Below are 15,962 nucleotides of genomic sequence, written 5' to 3' on the forward strand. Positions count from 1 at the left end.
GCAACAATCAATGGATTTATTGAGAGGACACTTCGGTGAGCAGATAATTTCACGTTTTGTGCCAGTCGATTGGACACCAAGATCGTGTGCTATCATATCGTTAGACATTTTTTCTATGGGGATATGTAAAGTCTAAAGTCTATGCAGACAATCCAACTTCGATTCAGACCTTGGAGCAAAACATCACGCATGTCATTGGCCAGTTACCAGTCTAAATACTCGAACGAGTCATCGCAAATTAGACTCAACGGAGGAACCATCTGAAAACTAACCGCGGCCAACATTTGAAAGAGATAATCTTCAAAAAATAAATATTCTTTCGAATGATAATAAGCATTTGCTATTAATTTTGAACTTTCTATGGTTTTTCCTTAGAAGTGAGTATAGTAGAGTAGAGATTCCCTAAATGTATCACCCTTTATATACATACATACTATATGTCCGTATATATGAGTTCACTCTCTAACATTATTTTTTATTCGGTCAAAAGGCCTTCACTTTCAATGATAACCTGTGGTCTATATACATACAGACATAGATACATAAGTAAAAGTTCGCTTAGTTCAAGTATGCGTGCTTACGCGCCTGACCTATTTACATTTCTAGTATGCTTGAAATACATATATAGAAAAAACATCTGAATCAAAAATTTGAAGAATTTTCCGCCGTCGGATATGCCAAACGGAGCAGACAATAACACAGATTCCCGCTCTGCATACATTCGTATATGTATGTATGTACGTGCAAATGCAAATACTCCTCCACGATTACATGAATGTCCTCATGCGTTACCACATGTCCTTCACTCTGATACACGTGCAATAGAGTGTGCATACACATACATACATATGTTAACTTTGTGTGTACTCAACTATGGTAAGCCTTCTCAGCCGGCGCGCCGAAAACCGTCTGGTATTTCGCGTACGCAAATGCGTCGATTTGTTTGTGTACTCGCACTTATTTCCCTTTTTCGCTTATTGGCAATCGCCCACGCTCGTGACCGCCAAACGAAGCAAGAGTATGCGCGTATTGCACCTGAGTGGCGATGCAAAAGCGCCGTATGCTGGTTGCGTAGCCAAAATCTCCTACAAGCCGGGCTCCTTGCTCCGTGTCTGGCCAGACAGTCATGCATGCATTTGTGGTTGTTGGTGTATATATGCATATGTGTCGGTGTGTTTGCATGTCAATACCTGTTGGTGCCATTATGTCAATGTCATGCAATAGAGAATCGCACACAGATTCCTTCCTATTTTTTTCTCTCAAATATGAGGAGTCGATTCAGCTATTTATATGTACATAACATACATATGTCTGTATGTATGTATATAACTGTCTTTGTATATGGCTATGTGGAACAAGGAGAGTTTTGTAGGTTAGGAATTTGTAAAAATGAAATGATTTTCAGTATATCACTTGTACCAGTAACTTAAGTACTCAACAACAGAGTAGAAATAACCGTCGGAGCATCAAAGTTTAGAAACCATTATTTTGCAGAAAGCCAAGAAGTCTAGAATTTTTTTAAGTTCTAAGTAATACTTTTATTTTGATAAGCAAAATCTCCTAGATCTTAGCTTTCTGAAGATGAGACAGTACATATTTTCTTCTTATCTGTAACAACTTCGGCATTACTGATTGCCAGTCTTAAGGTATTAAAACCTGTTCTCCCTAAGCCAAAATATATTTACATTTATTCTTAAATCGATACAATTGAAATCATTTAATTTTTCTTTCTGTTTACCATTGAGACTATTAAAACAGTTATACTAAAAATTAAACATTATTTTAAAGAGATTCATGGGCTTACAACTTATTAAATTTTACAACACCTCTAGAATGTTGTCCTGAATTTTCAAGTTAATCCGAGTAATAGTGTCGGAGATACAGCCTTGAAAACTTGAGCGCTCGAGGCTAGCTGGGCTAAGTGCGCCGTCTTTAAACGCATTTTTCTCGAAACTGTGTTTTTGAAGCCGGTCGGCAAGATTTCTCGAGAACTACTCAACCGATCTTCATGAAATTTTACACAGATCTTTGAGATACAATTCTTAACGAGTTGGATGAAAGATTTTTTTCGATTAATATTTGAAAAAAATGTTTTTCACTGAAATTTTTTTTTTTTTGTAAAAATGTTTGGCAGAAATCCAATTTTTAGGACGGGGGATGATGAATGACTTGTAGAATTTGGTTCATTGAAAATGTTGCGAAAGACTTTTGCTGATCAAACTATGGTAAAAACAAACGCGCTCTGTACTACCATCAACCTCTACCGACGAGGGCTAAGTCCCAAAATTCAAATTGTTTGCGTGGCTTAAAAATCGATTGAATATTAGAGACCTTGCTGATAGTTTTGGAATATCATTTGGCACAGACCACATCATTTTGAAGAGTGTTTTTTGTCTCAAATGCGTCAAGTCTAGTTTATTGCCAAAATCACTCAAATGTGCCATGTCATACTCAATAGGTACTTCGAGACTTTTTTTGCCAAAAACTTGACTCATATTAATCCGCGACCACCGCAATCGCTCCGTGCGACTTCTGGCTCAAAAACAAAGACGTATGAACAACAGAACAATTGTGGTGAATTCACAGCATCGTCTTTTTATTTTTATGCGAGGACGCCGTTTTGACGGTATTGTAGAGTAATCGAAGAAGATCTAAAGATTATACCGGAAAATGACTTTTCCGACTGTCCGAAGATCATAAAAGCGTTGACAAAAGTGCATTTTATAGGACAGTATTCACTGTAGGGGATGAAATTGACTTGGAAGGATAAATAAAGAATTTGCATTTTGTAAACAAACGTTCGACGAAACAAAAGTGGAAGACAAAAACTACAATAATAAATATCAATAAATATAAATGTAGCAATGTAAAACTCATAAAACTTTCTTCGTCCACGATAATCGGATCCACATACATATACCATATAAATACAAGTACCACGGGCCATCGGAAGCAAGAAAAAATCATGGAAATGGTGAATATGATGGTTGATCGATGGTATTCATTGCATTTTAATTTAAAATTCGGACCAATCGTAGCTCCATCATCATCAACGAGCACCACCTTGATTTTTGAACGTCTTTGTGTTGGTTTTTTTGGTTTCGGCTCTTTTTCTCCTCCATTCCAATGATTGTTGACTTGTTTGTATGTCAAACTCATAAACCCATGTCTCACCGGTATTTATAATGCTCTTCATGAGTGTGTGATCAGAATTCGCACGATCAAGCATGTCCAAAGCGACCTGTTTACGTTACTCTTTTTGAAAAAATGTCAACTCTATCGGTACGAGTCGAACAAGAACCCGTTTCATACCCAAAATACCCACCAAAATCATTCGAACGGATTCGGGAGAGATGTGAAGCTCTCTTGCCATCTCTCTAATACTTGCCTGACGATTTCCAAACTTCATATTCTTCACATTTTTAATATTGTTATCAGTTGATGAGGTCGAAGTTCGTCCAGAACGAGGCATGTCTTCAACGACCTCTCGACTGCCTTTGAAGGCTTTATACCACTAGTAGGCTTGTGTTTGGAATAAAACTGAGTTAATGTAAGCCTTTTCCAAAATTCGCAACTATTCCGCGCACAAAATTTGGTTAGAAATTCAAAACTTCAGACAAAATCTTTGTTCGATATTTTTATCCATTGCAAACATACCAAAGCACTACTGAGGAGTAGCGACTTAAGCAGCTGCTGTAAACAAACCAGTGGACAGATCGCGCTCATATTTGGCATAGTAATTAATGACAGTTTTGCCGATTTAGAAAAATATATTTTTTGGAAATATCATTTAATCTGGAAAATTTAAATTAAATTTTAATGCCATATCAGTAGTCTCTTGACATTTTTTATATTTAAACAACTGTGGCTGTTGTCGAAGGAATAGTCAAACCTGGTAGAATGGCGAGTCAAGCATTCAACTGACATACATACATCAAATAGACTGGCATGAATCTAGAAAGACAAAAGGTTATACTAATTTAATGATATATTAATTACTATGTTAAATGTTGTTTTAGATTTTAGTTAGATTGCCATTTTATTGCTTTTTTTCATAACTCAAACTAAGCGAGTTGAACAGTGACGAATCGAAGACGTGTTCTGTTAGATACATTATCGAATAACTTTCACTGGGTAACGTTAACATGGATACTTACCAAACCAAACCGGCAACGGACGAGCTCATCGCTTCACAAATTGTGGGTTAAACAAGGTAAATAATGTACATTTATATATACATACATTTCTAAACAAATTCCAACGAACACATGACGAATATCGAAATTGTATGAATTTTTATTTGTGCAGATTTCCGTGACGTAGTCACCGCAGACGAGTCATGGTCGCAGATTGCCAAGCAAACACGTAAAAATATATACAGATGTAGATATGTATGTACCCGTACGAGCCGGATTGTATTGTTTATGCCACATTTTAGACTAAGCCAAATGCGCGCCCCATGCAAACCAGCGGCTTAAAAAAAAAAAAAACAAAATACACTATAATAACAACAACAAAATACAAGCACAATGGGTGACAACGGAATGCATACCATGGAGCAGGGAGCAGCTAGACAACCACCCAGTTGAAGGGTATGCCACAGACACAACAAGCACATGCATACATACGTAATTATATCGGACCACAGGTGATGTCTGAGGCAGTGAAGCGGCGCAGCAGACCAGGCATGCCCCATGTGATTTATGACATGCAAAAGCGCTTCTAAGCGCACACACAAACATACAAAGCAAAAACAAAAAATATTAATGCATGTTAGAGTAAATGGTTTTTGAATATTTTGCAAACGCTTTGTTGTTGTACTACATACAAACATGTGTGTTATTATTGCAGCTCTTGTTGGCTTATTTGCCTTCATGCGTGCGTTTGTTTGTATGTCTTATTTATTTACATTTTTTATGCTTATTCACAGACTGGGAGGCTACTATAGTCCTCTCCTCCCTCAAAATTCTATGTCAAACCTCATGCGCCAAGAAATGGTTGGAGACTTCGCAGTTCATAATATATGTATATGAACAACAACAACGGCGACGACCTTGAAAACTCCTTATTTTTATGTTTGCTACAGGCACACACACAACCACAGGCATACGCATACCCACAGGCATAGACGTACATGCATGTGTAGCGAGCCGTGTCCCCCACTTGCGACAGTCCATCAGCGCGCACATTTTTAATGTGTTTATAAAGCGTAGTTAAAATGTGCAGAAAGAGAGGCAAAGAACACAAGAGAATAAGGCAGGTCCGGACAAACGTGCTGTGCCATCCATCATTAGTCAATGCGTCGTTTAAGTTGTGCTTTTTTCTGCTTGTTTTTGCCTTTGCATGAAAATGTGTGTGTATAAGTGTAAGTATCAGTGTGTGCATAAGTGTAAGTACGAGTGTGTGTTTCCGCAAACACACTTGTCTAAGAAAGTGTTGAGGCCTTTTAACTGTTCTCGTGTCACATTGCCAGCGTTTACTACATTATTTACATACAAATAAACATATAAAAGTATGGGCATGTTGTTGTAGTGACGTCATTTTACCATTGAGACCTGTCGGTTTGTCTGTTTGTTTGCCTGTCACAAGTGTCTAACTTCCGGCCGTAATGACAGTCTGTCTGCCTACGCGGATTTCTAACCTTTTTTGGCCTGAGACAAAAACAAACTGTTTGTAACAATAACAATAAAAAAGGCAGCAGAGTAGCCAAGTTGGAGTGAAGAAAAAAATAAATATTTTTTTCATAAATTTTTCAAGCAAAATGCTATACATACTATATACAGGGTTTGTCCGGAAAGTAATAGAGCTGATTTCTTCTGCCGCACCTGTACTTTGCAGCGTGCGCGCACCGACTTGATTCGGTAGAGGGCATTCCTAGCTAACGAACGAGCGACGGGTTAGTTGTCTCCGACCACCTGGAGAGTCAGGACAAACATTTTCGCGCGACGTGTTTCTGTGAGTGGTGCAAGCCGAAAATGCAGCGTCCGTTAGAGCAGAGGTACGCGATTAAATTCTGTGTAAAACTCGGTAAATCTGCGACAGAGACGTTTGATATAATCAAGCAGGCTTACCCAGATGTTGCTTTAGCAAGAAGTGGTGTGTTTTGGTGGCCCAAGGCCCTTTGTAGGCCCGGGAAGAAGTCGCTGATGAAGACCGGAAGGATGAGCAAATCCAAAGTGAAAACGATGATCATTGTCTTTTTTGACATTAAAAGCATCATCCACCATGAATTTTTTCCTCCTCGATAAACCGTCAACGCCAAGTTTTACGTGGAAGTCTTCAAGAGACTCAAACGAAGGGTCAATCGGGTCTGACAAGACATAGGAGCCGGTTGGAAGTTGCACCACGACAACGCCCTGGCTTACACCGCCTTTCTTGTGAACAGCTACCTAACCAAGTCCGGCATCCCAACGCTTCCGCAGCCGCCCTACAGCCGAGATGTAGCCACCGGACTTTTTTGTTTCCTTGCCTGAAAAAGCGGATGAAAGGAGATCCAAACAGCATGCACTTGGGCTCTCAAGACTATTCCGGAGAATGCCTTCCGTGACGCATTTAATCCTTGGAAACTTAATTTAATTTAATTTTTCACTCACTTTGCAACCCTGTATTATGCTCCTTCTCATAAGCGGTGTAGCTTACAACACACTGTACTCTTAAACTCTTCACTATCGGCGTCGTAACATGCATGTAATCAGCTGACTCAAAGTGTAAACACAATGGCTACGACAGACTGCAAACTACATCTGTCAAATATTAAAATACACACGTTCTTATGGGCAGTGTTATTTTGACAGCTGCACGACTACACGACTGCAGGCCGACAGTTGTCGTTCTCGCTAACTTCAATATCCTCCTATTTTTGCCAACGACAGTACGACGACAGTAGAGTTGACAGTAGAATGGAAGATAGAAAGAGGAGGTAGAGTGGTGATGCCACTAATATGTAAAATGTAAAATTATTCACAGCTCTAACAAACTTGATGTTATTTTACAAATAAAAGCATAAAATAGCTATATTATAGCTATATTATATCATTTGTAATAACAATTGATGATTTAAAGCAAAAATATTGACCTATTTACTTATTTTTTGCATAAAAAATTTCACTTTGAACAAAACATTAAAATTTCATTGAAGTGAAATGTATTAGTATGGCCACAACGAAATTGTGTACATACAAAATGGACAACTGCGTTGTTTTGTGTACATGCCGGCCATTGTGTTGTTGTTGCTTCTCAAAATGTACATGTAGTGAGATGAACAACGACGTTTTCAGTTCACTGTCGTGCCGCTGCAGTCTGTCGTAGCCATTGTGTTTACACTTTCACGCTGTCTCACTCTCATAAATGTACGCTGCACCTTATAATTTTTATACGCTTGCTACATGTTACCAGAGAGTATAATAGTTTTGTTCTTCTATGTAATGGTTGTTTATATCACCTGAGAATAATCGAGTTAGATATAGAAAATTACATAATCGGTGAAAACCCATGCACATATGGTATATAATATTATCTTGACTCCTATGTTTCAGTGTGAAAATGAGCGAAATTGAACAACAACCACGCCTACTTCCCATACAACACAATTTTAAATTCCATCTGATGGTTTTACTTTCCAAAGTCTCACTTGGCCGTATATGCACTTAAAGTAGGTCAAACTATTCAAGTCCCCAGATGCCGAATATGTGGATCAAAGTTCCAATTGTGCACTTTCTATCGAAAATATCGGTGAATCTGTGAGATATATTCTAGAAATCGGGAGAGAGTCTTTTTCTAGCAATAGTAAGTATGTACATATATTAAAAGTGGATTGAATCGGATCAATAATATCTTTAGCCCCCATATACCTAATTTAAAAATTTTCGAACTTCCAGTTGACTTAATATCGCATATATCGGCAAATGTGTGAGCTATTGTAAAAAAAAGTTGAGGGAACGTGTGTTTCTAATAACGGGGCATCATTGTCCCTAAAAGGGATATAATCTGCTGAAGATTGTCCTTGACCCCATATAAATTACAAACTTTATTTCGCTGGGTTCGATTCTAGCAAATTGCAAGAGTTTGAATTGTTAAACCCGAACTTAGCCCTTCCTTACTTATTCTTTAAAATGTTGTACCATGACGACGCGTAAACACGCCTCCTTTATTGCGTTTGCAGCGTTGATTTTAATAATGCTGAAAGGATCTGCTGTACAATGGCCACACATTCGCTCGATTTGTCGCTGCCGTTGCAGAGAATCAAAGCTTTCGGGTATTTTTTCTGAATGACAGACCGGCCAGACGTGCCTCCTTTTCTCCATAACCTCTAACACACACACAAACATATCAACATCCATACATACCCCTATAGTTATGCAACTAAATGTAGATTATCCGTATCGCGGATGCTCAGAGTATTGTTGTCATAACAGCTGTTGTCTTCACTACACGTAAGCATGTTGCCGGCGACCTACTCGCCGCTAACGGTATTTATACGCGTCTGGGGAGTTCAGCAGTACACACTTTATAGCTTCACTCCTTTGGTGGCATTTTGAATGGACGTACGAGTATAGCACATGTTTCTGAGCACTTGTTGATACGTCAAAATGTCAACAATGTGCGCCTTTGAATTTCTCGGTAAGAATTCGGGCATCTGTAGACTGCCTTTGTTGTTATAGCGTTAAACAAATAACTTTGGAGAAAACTGCGAGCTCACAGTTCTTGGCTGCATAAAAATCCGGAACCATGCCGACTATGAAAACATGGCTGCCGTGGAAATGAACGTCTAAGACTTCAAAGCCTTTTAGTGATGCGTTACTCCAAATTTAAAGGCGATTCTAAAGGTATCCGTTACTCAGACAAGACAATTATTCATAGGCTTTACTATGCTGGTTCGGAATTCATCTATTCTGGAATAAACAGAGAAAGGCTAACTCAGTCAGAGAAGCTTATGATCCTAGTGCTGTATTGTACCTTTTTTGTACCTTCAGACGCTGAGTATTCGATACCGAGGTAGGCAACTTACTTTCTCGGAACAGATGATAACAGAATTTCCGAACTTACCTTACTTATAAAATATCGATTGTGGCATGGGTTATGAGCTTATCGTATCATTTTGTTGTAGGCAAAGACCATTCAGGTCCATATAAGGATACTAATTCCCGACCACAAACAATATTTATCATGCCGCTATGGAGTTTACTGTTGAGAGCAAAGACATGTTCGCCAGCAAGTTCACTGAAATTTTAGCAAAACCGCCTTTATTAAAGTACTCTTCGTCGAATAAATTATTTTTCGATCGAAACCGGACTTCTTTCGGTATGACGCTTTACATACATACATACAGCTAGTATAACCAGCCACAGTGTTTGGTCGGACTGTAGTTACCATATACGGATATGTAGAGATGCTTGTGTACATTTTGCGCTTCTAAAAAGGTTTCACATTACATTCAATGCATTGACGCTAATATTAGGCTTTGCTTATCGTAATTGTCTTGATTGACATACAAGCTTATTTGTAGGTGTAGAAACTTCAAGTGACCATAGCTTGCTGTGTCAGCCTCCCAATTAAAATGGTGCGCCCTATACTTAATACCTTAATTGTGCTGGGTATGCTAACGGAAATGGTTTACAATTTGAGTTAGTGAGGGTTCGGAGAGACAAAGCATAATTTAACGTAGATTGTGTTGTGCCCGAAAGTAATATCACAGGAAGATTATATTTACAACGAAATAGATAGTGGCAAAATAAATAATAATAATAAACTTGTAAAAGTTATAGAAGACGGTATTGAAAGATTTTGAGGTAATATCCAATCATATCAACGAGAAAACGTTTGTTAAGAATTAAAGCGAAAGGAGTCAGCAGCATGTGTCTCGCCAGCGGAACTTACAACACCATTACAGACGGATCGAAAATGACTAATGGAGTGGGAGCCGAAATCTATTGCACTCAAGCTTCCGGAAAACTGCAGTATATTCCATGCGGAAGTCTGACTACCGAACCAGTACAGGAAATACAGAAGTCATTAAAAACGATATACAATGCAGTTTCCGAAAGATCCATGGCGAAAGCGAAAGATGAAATGCCGTAAACACATGCAGGCTCAACAAGATCATGTGCAAAAGACCCGGAAAAAAACTCGCATAGTTTTTACTCACATGGTCTCGAAAGGACGGTTGTTGGCCTAAAGACAAGTCACAACCTACTTGCCATAAATAAAGACGATATATGCAGAAGAAGGCATCAGAGAAACGCTGGAACACTTCATTTGCCTCTGTACAGTTATAGCTAGAACTTGTCTTAAATATCTAGGAGCTTCACAGTTCAAGGAATAAGATGAAGTATCTATGTATATTAGATATCACGTTGCTCTTAAAGTTCGGAAAAAGGATAGATGTCCTTTATGACAAATACTTCAGATGAATAATTGAGCCGCCATCTGAAATTACTAAGCACCAGTATGTCTTTATAGGGTGCATATGTCGGCCAGTATGACCTAACATACTACTTCTCCACATATTATTAACTATAGCTATATTTTTATAACATAGACTGAAGAATACAGTCAACTTTCACTATATATGTATGTATACATAGTTCCCAAATGACAGACACATTTGCCGAACATTGAATCGTTTCGGTTTTGTAATGCTTTTCTTCTCATACCAAACCGTTTAACTGCAAGAGAGTGATAGACTCTAATTGCTTTTTCAAAAAGTGAACTAGAAATCTGACAAAAAAAACCAGAATAAACCTTTTGGAGCGGCCATGAAGTAAATAGACGGATTAAAAGTCGTTCCGTTCCTATAACAGTCGGTTCGAAACGGTCCTGGGAATACAAATCTGACCAATCGCTTAATTACATAGGAACAAATTTATATAATGGGTTGTCAAAAAAGTCTTGCGGTATTTTTATTGAATTTTTTTTTTATTATTGAAATTGAAATGAATTTTTGATGACTCATGCCCAGCTCTTGGCCGATGCTACGGCTGCTACTATGCCGGTCTCTTTCGACCAATTCAGCGATTTTATCGCAATTTTCGACGACAGGCCTTCCGGAGCGTGGCGCATCTTCGACCACCTCTACACCAGAACGAAAACGTTGAAACCATCATTGTGCGGTGGAAATGGAAACTGTATCGGGTCCATAAACTGCACAAATTTTATTAGCGGCTTGAGATGCATTTTTGCCTTTAACGTAGTAGTACTGTAAAATATGCCGTATTTTCTCTTTATTTTGCTCCATCTTTGCGACGCTATAACTCACGAACGACTTAAAAGAAACGACAATCAGTCAAACACGTGTTAGCGCGTAAAATGAGCTTTCCAAAAAGGTATAGCATGACCCGATGCGACGAATAAAACTAGAACTACGCGCTTACAGCGCCAACTAGCGAAAATACCGCAAGACTTTTTTGACAACCTAATATTTTTGCCGACAGCTGTTCAATTGCTAGCCTTATTTTCCATTGACGTTTATCAACCTGTTTATACATACTTACATATGTATACAATTTTTAATTTTTTATAGATCTTTCAGATCATCATCAATGAATAAGACTTTCTTGAACCGATTCACAAAACTTCTTGGCGTTAATATTCCAATTTTATTAGTTTCAGAGTTGCATTTGTTGAGAGTCTTTGCATGAACCATTGTGGATTCTATTTTTAACCAAAACAGCTGCTAAAATCATTTCTAGTCATGCAAGAATAAATTTTTATATACTATATACCGTACAGATATGTTTGGATATACACTTGAGAATGTACATACATATATACATATGTGCATATATAATTAGTGCTGTCGTTTGTTGCATGCATGAATCGCTGCTTGCGTATATAACAGAGTTCATTTGCATATTATTGCCTCGTGGCCACGCCAACATAAAGCATTTTAGTTGCAACAGAAATGGCATTCAATCATTAACTTACACATTTTATACGGTTCTGGAAATAAGAATTAAAGATTTTATAACAAATAGTATAGCAGAATATAAATTTCAGTCAAGAAAACGGATAACATACTCGCATATGCGGAAGGACTAAAGGGTCTAGGGACCTGTGACTATAGAACTCTACACATGTTCAAGAAATTGCTTTTGTTTGCTGCCATCGCTTAGAACCACAATTCATTTCGAAAAGCCATCTTAAATCACATTAGCCCAGTGATCCCCTAAATGTTCCCAACTTCGTTTGAATTAGTGTAAATAACTGTCTTTTGAGATAGTAGATAGTGAAGTGCAGTCTTTGTTGATATTTGAACGGCATTTGCGATGAATGCTGAGTTTGTTCGTAGACCAGAGAGCTTTGCCGATTCTGTTGGAGATAATGTGGTATTGAGTAGTTTCGCTTAGCTCTTGTGAATGCGGGTGAATGTAAATTTTCGGTGAGTTAGGAAATTCTGAAATTACTTCAGTCTCAACCTTAAGTTAAACGTTATGGGATCCACAATTAATTACATATAGCGGTTTAAAGGATGGATTGGATTAGAAATTATATTGAGATCTTACAAGCTAACAACTTTGGAAAGGTTACCATCTAATCGTTGTGTATTACTACGATTAGTATTTAATAATAATGAACTCACTAATAACCTACCGTCTTCTTAGCCTTAAAGAAAGTTGAAATCTGGGAGGAAGTTTTTGAGCGTCAAGAACTAAATTAACGGGTCATATCCACTACTTGGAATGTTAGACTAACTACAAAGTCAGTTTTAAGTTAAGTAAAGTTTCATGCCCTAACCGAGAAAATTCTTTTTGCGTTTCATCACTTTTTCTTTGAAAGCCATTCAACTGTTAGTTGTCCAGCTGGGCATCAGATCGTTTTAATTATTTAAAACCATTTACGGTTTGAACTAGCAGGATCTTCCTTTGTCATCATGCGTTGACGGCCAATGTAGGAGTCACTCACGTCAAACATGATGAACGCTATGCAAGATTTTGTATAAATTTATCTTGAGAGTATCATAGTATACCAACAAGGAGCCGGATAACCCCGCTGCGGGCGAAAAAACCACAAATCGCACTAAATTTAATTTAAAGCGCATAGATATATTTGCGTCAGTACTAAAATTAGTTATGAAATCAGTGTCAGGGCGGAAACCACATTTATCACTGCGCCCACATTACTATAAATATTTTACGTACTTAACTGGTATTTAACCGGTAGTTATGCTGTTGTCTGACGTCGTGGAGCTGTACATTATGTATCCGCCTACAAAGTAAGTTCCTAAAGTCATATATTTAGTAACTAAAGTCATATATTTAGTAATTAAAGTCATCATATTTAGTAATAATCGGAACCAAATGTTTCTATGGAAAAGTTTTTTGTCTGAAGAGATATCTTCGTCAAAATTTGTATTTGTTATTGCCTATAGATATAGTGCTGTCTCTAAAAAAATTGTTCAGATCGGATAAGTATATGTAGCATATAGCTGCCATACAAACGGGTTGATCAAAATCCAGCCGTTGTATGGAATACTTTTGTATTTCGCGAGATATCTTTACAAAATTTGGCACGAGTTATTGTTTAAGGTGTCCCGGTGGTCTAGAATTTTCAACAAATCGATTTTTTTGATAGTTCGAAAGTATAGTCCTTTAAGAATATACTGTAAAACTTTTGGAAGGATATTCACATTATTTTAGCTTTTACAGCCGTTTTAGCAGCTAGCGCGCAGTCGAGGGGCTCGATGAATGAATGCTTTGTACGTCATTTATCTCAAAACTACTTTTTTCGGCGTGCCGTTGATGAAAAAAAAACTATTGATCCGAATCACTTGAAATTTTAATATGGTTTTTATAAGATCAATATCTATCGCTGGGACTACGATCAAATTTAAATTTTAAGAACTTCGATTTTTTTTCGATCTAAAACTGGTTCAAAAATAACTGTTTTCAGAATCTGAACTTCAAAAGCGCGAAATTTTTTTTAATTTTCAATTTTTTTTTTTGTTGTAGTCCCAGCGATAGCTGCACTCCTACTGATTAATAATTTATTTGGTTTTTATGTTTCAGATCTTCAGAAGAGTCAAAATCAACAACGGCACCGGGAGTCATCTTTTAAGATAGCTTTGTTTGGACGCCATTTTTATTATTGTGAAATTTTTTTTTTTAACAAAAAACTATTTTTGTACTTTTCATAAGTGTATAAATAAACTGTAAAAATTTTATATTGATTGCTCTTTTTTTAGACCTTAAAAGAAATCCAGAAAACACCCTCAATTTGAGAGTTCTAGACCATCGCGACCCCTTAAGGCAACGGAGTAATTTTCTAAGAAACTTTTCAGATCGACTGACTATAGCATATAGCTGCCGTACAAACTGAATGATCAGAATCTAGTGCTTGTATGGAAAACTGCTTCATTTGACGAGATATCTTCACGAAATTAAGTATGGATTATTATTCTAGGCAATGGAGCAACTTCCGAAAAAAATGTTTCAGATCGGCTGACTATAGCATATAGCTGCCATACAAAATTAACTATAAAAACCAAGTTTTTGTGTAGAATGTTTGGTACTTACATCGTTAGAACTCGGTTAAGTTCCAACAAAACTTCCAAATGTTGCATTCCATCGCTCTCAATCTTTCCATTGCAAATACCATTGTGCCGAGCAGAAAATTATAGCTCGAACTGCAGACTGCCATTTAATATCACTCCATCATACCAAAACCTACTCGATTACAAACCCAGCACACACATACATACACGCAAAGCTACAAATTCGAATTGAATGCTATGTTCCTAGAAACAGTTGAGTGTAGTCCCTGCGTTTCACCTTTATAAACCGTTATAAAACAGTTACATAGAAACGTATACACATACATATGTGAAATGTATGTATATGTATTGTATATATACATGGCTTTGTTTGTATGTTACATCTGCCATTATTAAAGTTGTTGTTGTTTCTATTATAATTATTGTTTGCCGCATGTCGTTGTTGTTACTATTATTATTATTGTGTTTAATGCGTGTTGTTGCTATTGTTGCCTGTGTAAGGGTGTTTCTACCACGTTTCATTGTCATTATAGCAACAACAATAGTAACAAATATACGCACCGAAATACGTACAACAGCAACGACAACAACTTAAGGCACACACATTCTCAAACATAGCGAGCTATATGCGCACGAATTCAAAGCTACATTGCCATTAAGTAGATATTTATATACATAAATACATATATACATACATATGCATATATGTATTTACATGTATATATATATATATTTACATGCATACATACACTGACATTTATATGTGTAAGCGTATATGTATAAATGCCGCATAAATATTCCATGCCACAAGCGACTTCGGTGGCAGCGACACGACGAATTGTTGGCTGACAGACGAAACGACACTTCGACGAAACGAAACGAACGGCAGAGTCAAAAATATTCCGACGTCGGGCATTAGTATTCGGATTTTATTCGTTTGAGGGAAAATGAAATTCTGGCATTTTGCATTTGTAGCGACATTAGGATGATTATAATTTTGGTTTTTTAATTGATTTTTAATTTTTATAAAATAACAAGAAAAAACGTTAATTTCAGCAGCACTGAAGCTATAATATTCTTCACAACTACAAAATACAAAAGTTTTTATACCCTGAACATTGTATATTAAGTTTGTCACGAAGTTTGTAACACCCAGAAAGAAGCGTCGGAGACCCTATAAGGTATATATATAAATGATCAGTATGTTGAGCTGAGTCGATTTAACCATGTCCGTCCGTCTATCTGTCCGTCCGTCTGTATATATACGAACTAGTCCCTCAGTTTTTAAGATATCCTTTTGAAATTTTGCAAACGTCATTTTCTCTTCAAGAAGCTGCTCATTTGTCGGAACGGCCGATATCGGACCACTATAATATATAGCTGCCATATAAACTGAACGATATAGTATGGAAAAGTTTCACATGCCATATAAACTGAACGATCGGAATCAGAGGATTCTTGTAACACATAGTTA

The 15,962-nt window shown here is 37.2% G+C and overlaps 3 long non-coding RNA genes across 4 annotated transcripts in view; 2 read left to right on the forward strand and 1 right to left on the reverse strand.

The window, feature by feature from the left end:
- Positions 1-4,834, forward strand: part of LOC126750782 (uncharacterized) — a 46,290-nt gene extending 41,456 nt beyond the window's left edge. Inside the window, exons 3-4 of one of the 2 annotated variants that reach the window (XR_007665817.1) lie at positions 4,074-4,213; positions 4,309-4,834. This is a non-coding gene — a long non-coding RNA (uncharacterized LOC126750782). Of the gene's footprint in view, positions 1-4,069; positions 4,214-4,308 lie in introns of both variants that reach the window. The other variant, XR_007665816.1, reaches the window with a different exon arrangement.
- The window catches only part of LOC126750784 (uncharacterized), a 70,707-nt gene extending 56,016 nt beyond the window's left edge, over positions 1-14,691 (reverse strand). Inside the window, exon 1 of the long non-coding RNA XR_007665819.1 lies at positions 14,511-14,691. This is a non-coding gene — a long non-coding RNA (uncharacterized LOC126750784). The remainder of the gene's footprint in view (positions 1-14,510) is intronic.
- Positions 11,144-14,074, forward strand: LOC126750787 (uncharacterized). The gene is made up of 3 exons (XR_007665821.1): positions 11,144-12,520; positions 12,600-13,210; positions 14,004-14,074. It is a non-coding gene; the product is annotated as an uncharacterized LOC126750787 (long non-coding RNA).
- Positions 14,692-15,962: the final 1,271 nt, after the last annotated feature.

The sequence above is a fragment of the Bactrocera neohumeralis genome, chromosome 2, assembly GCF_024586455.1.
Source record: "Bactrocera neohumeralis isolate Rockhampton chromosome 2, APGP_CSIRO_Bneo_wtdbg2-racon-allhic-juicebox.fasta_v2, whole genome shotgun sequence".
Lineage (NCBI taxonomy): Eukaryota > Metazoa > Arthropoda > Insecta > Diptera > Tephritidae > Bactrocera > Bactrocera neohumeralis.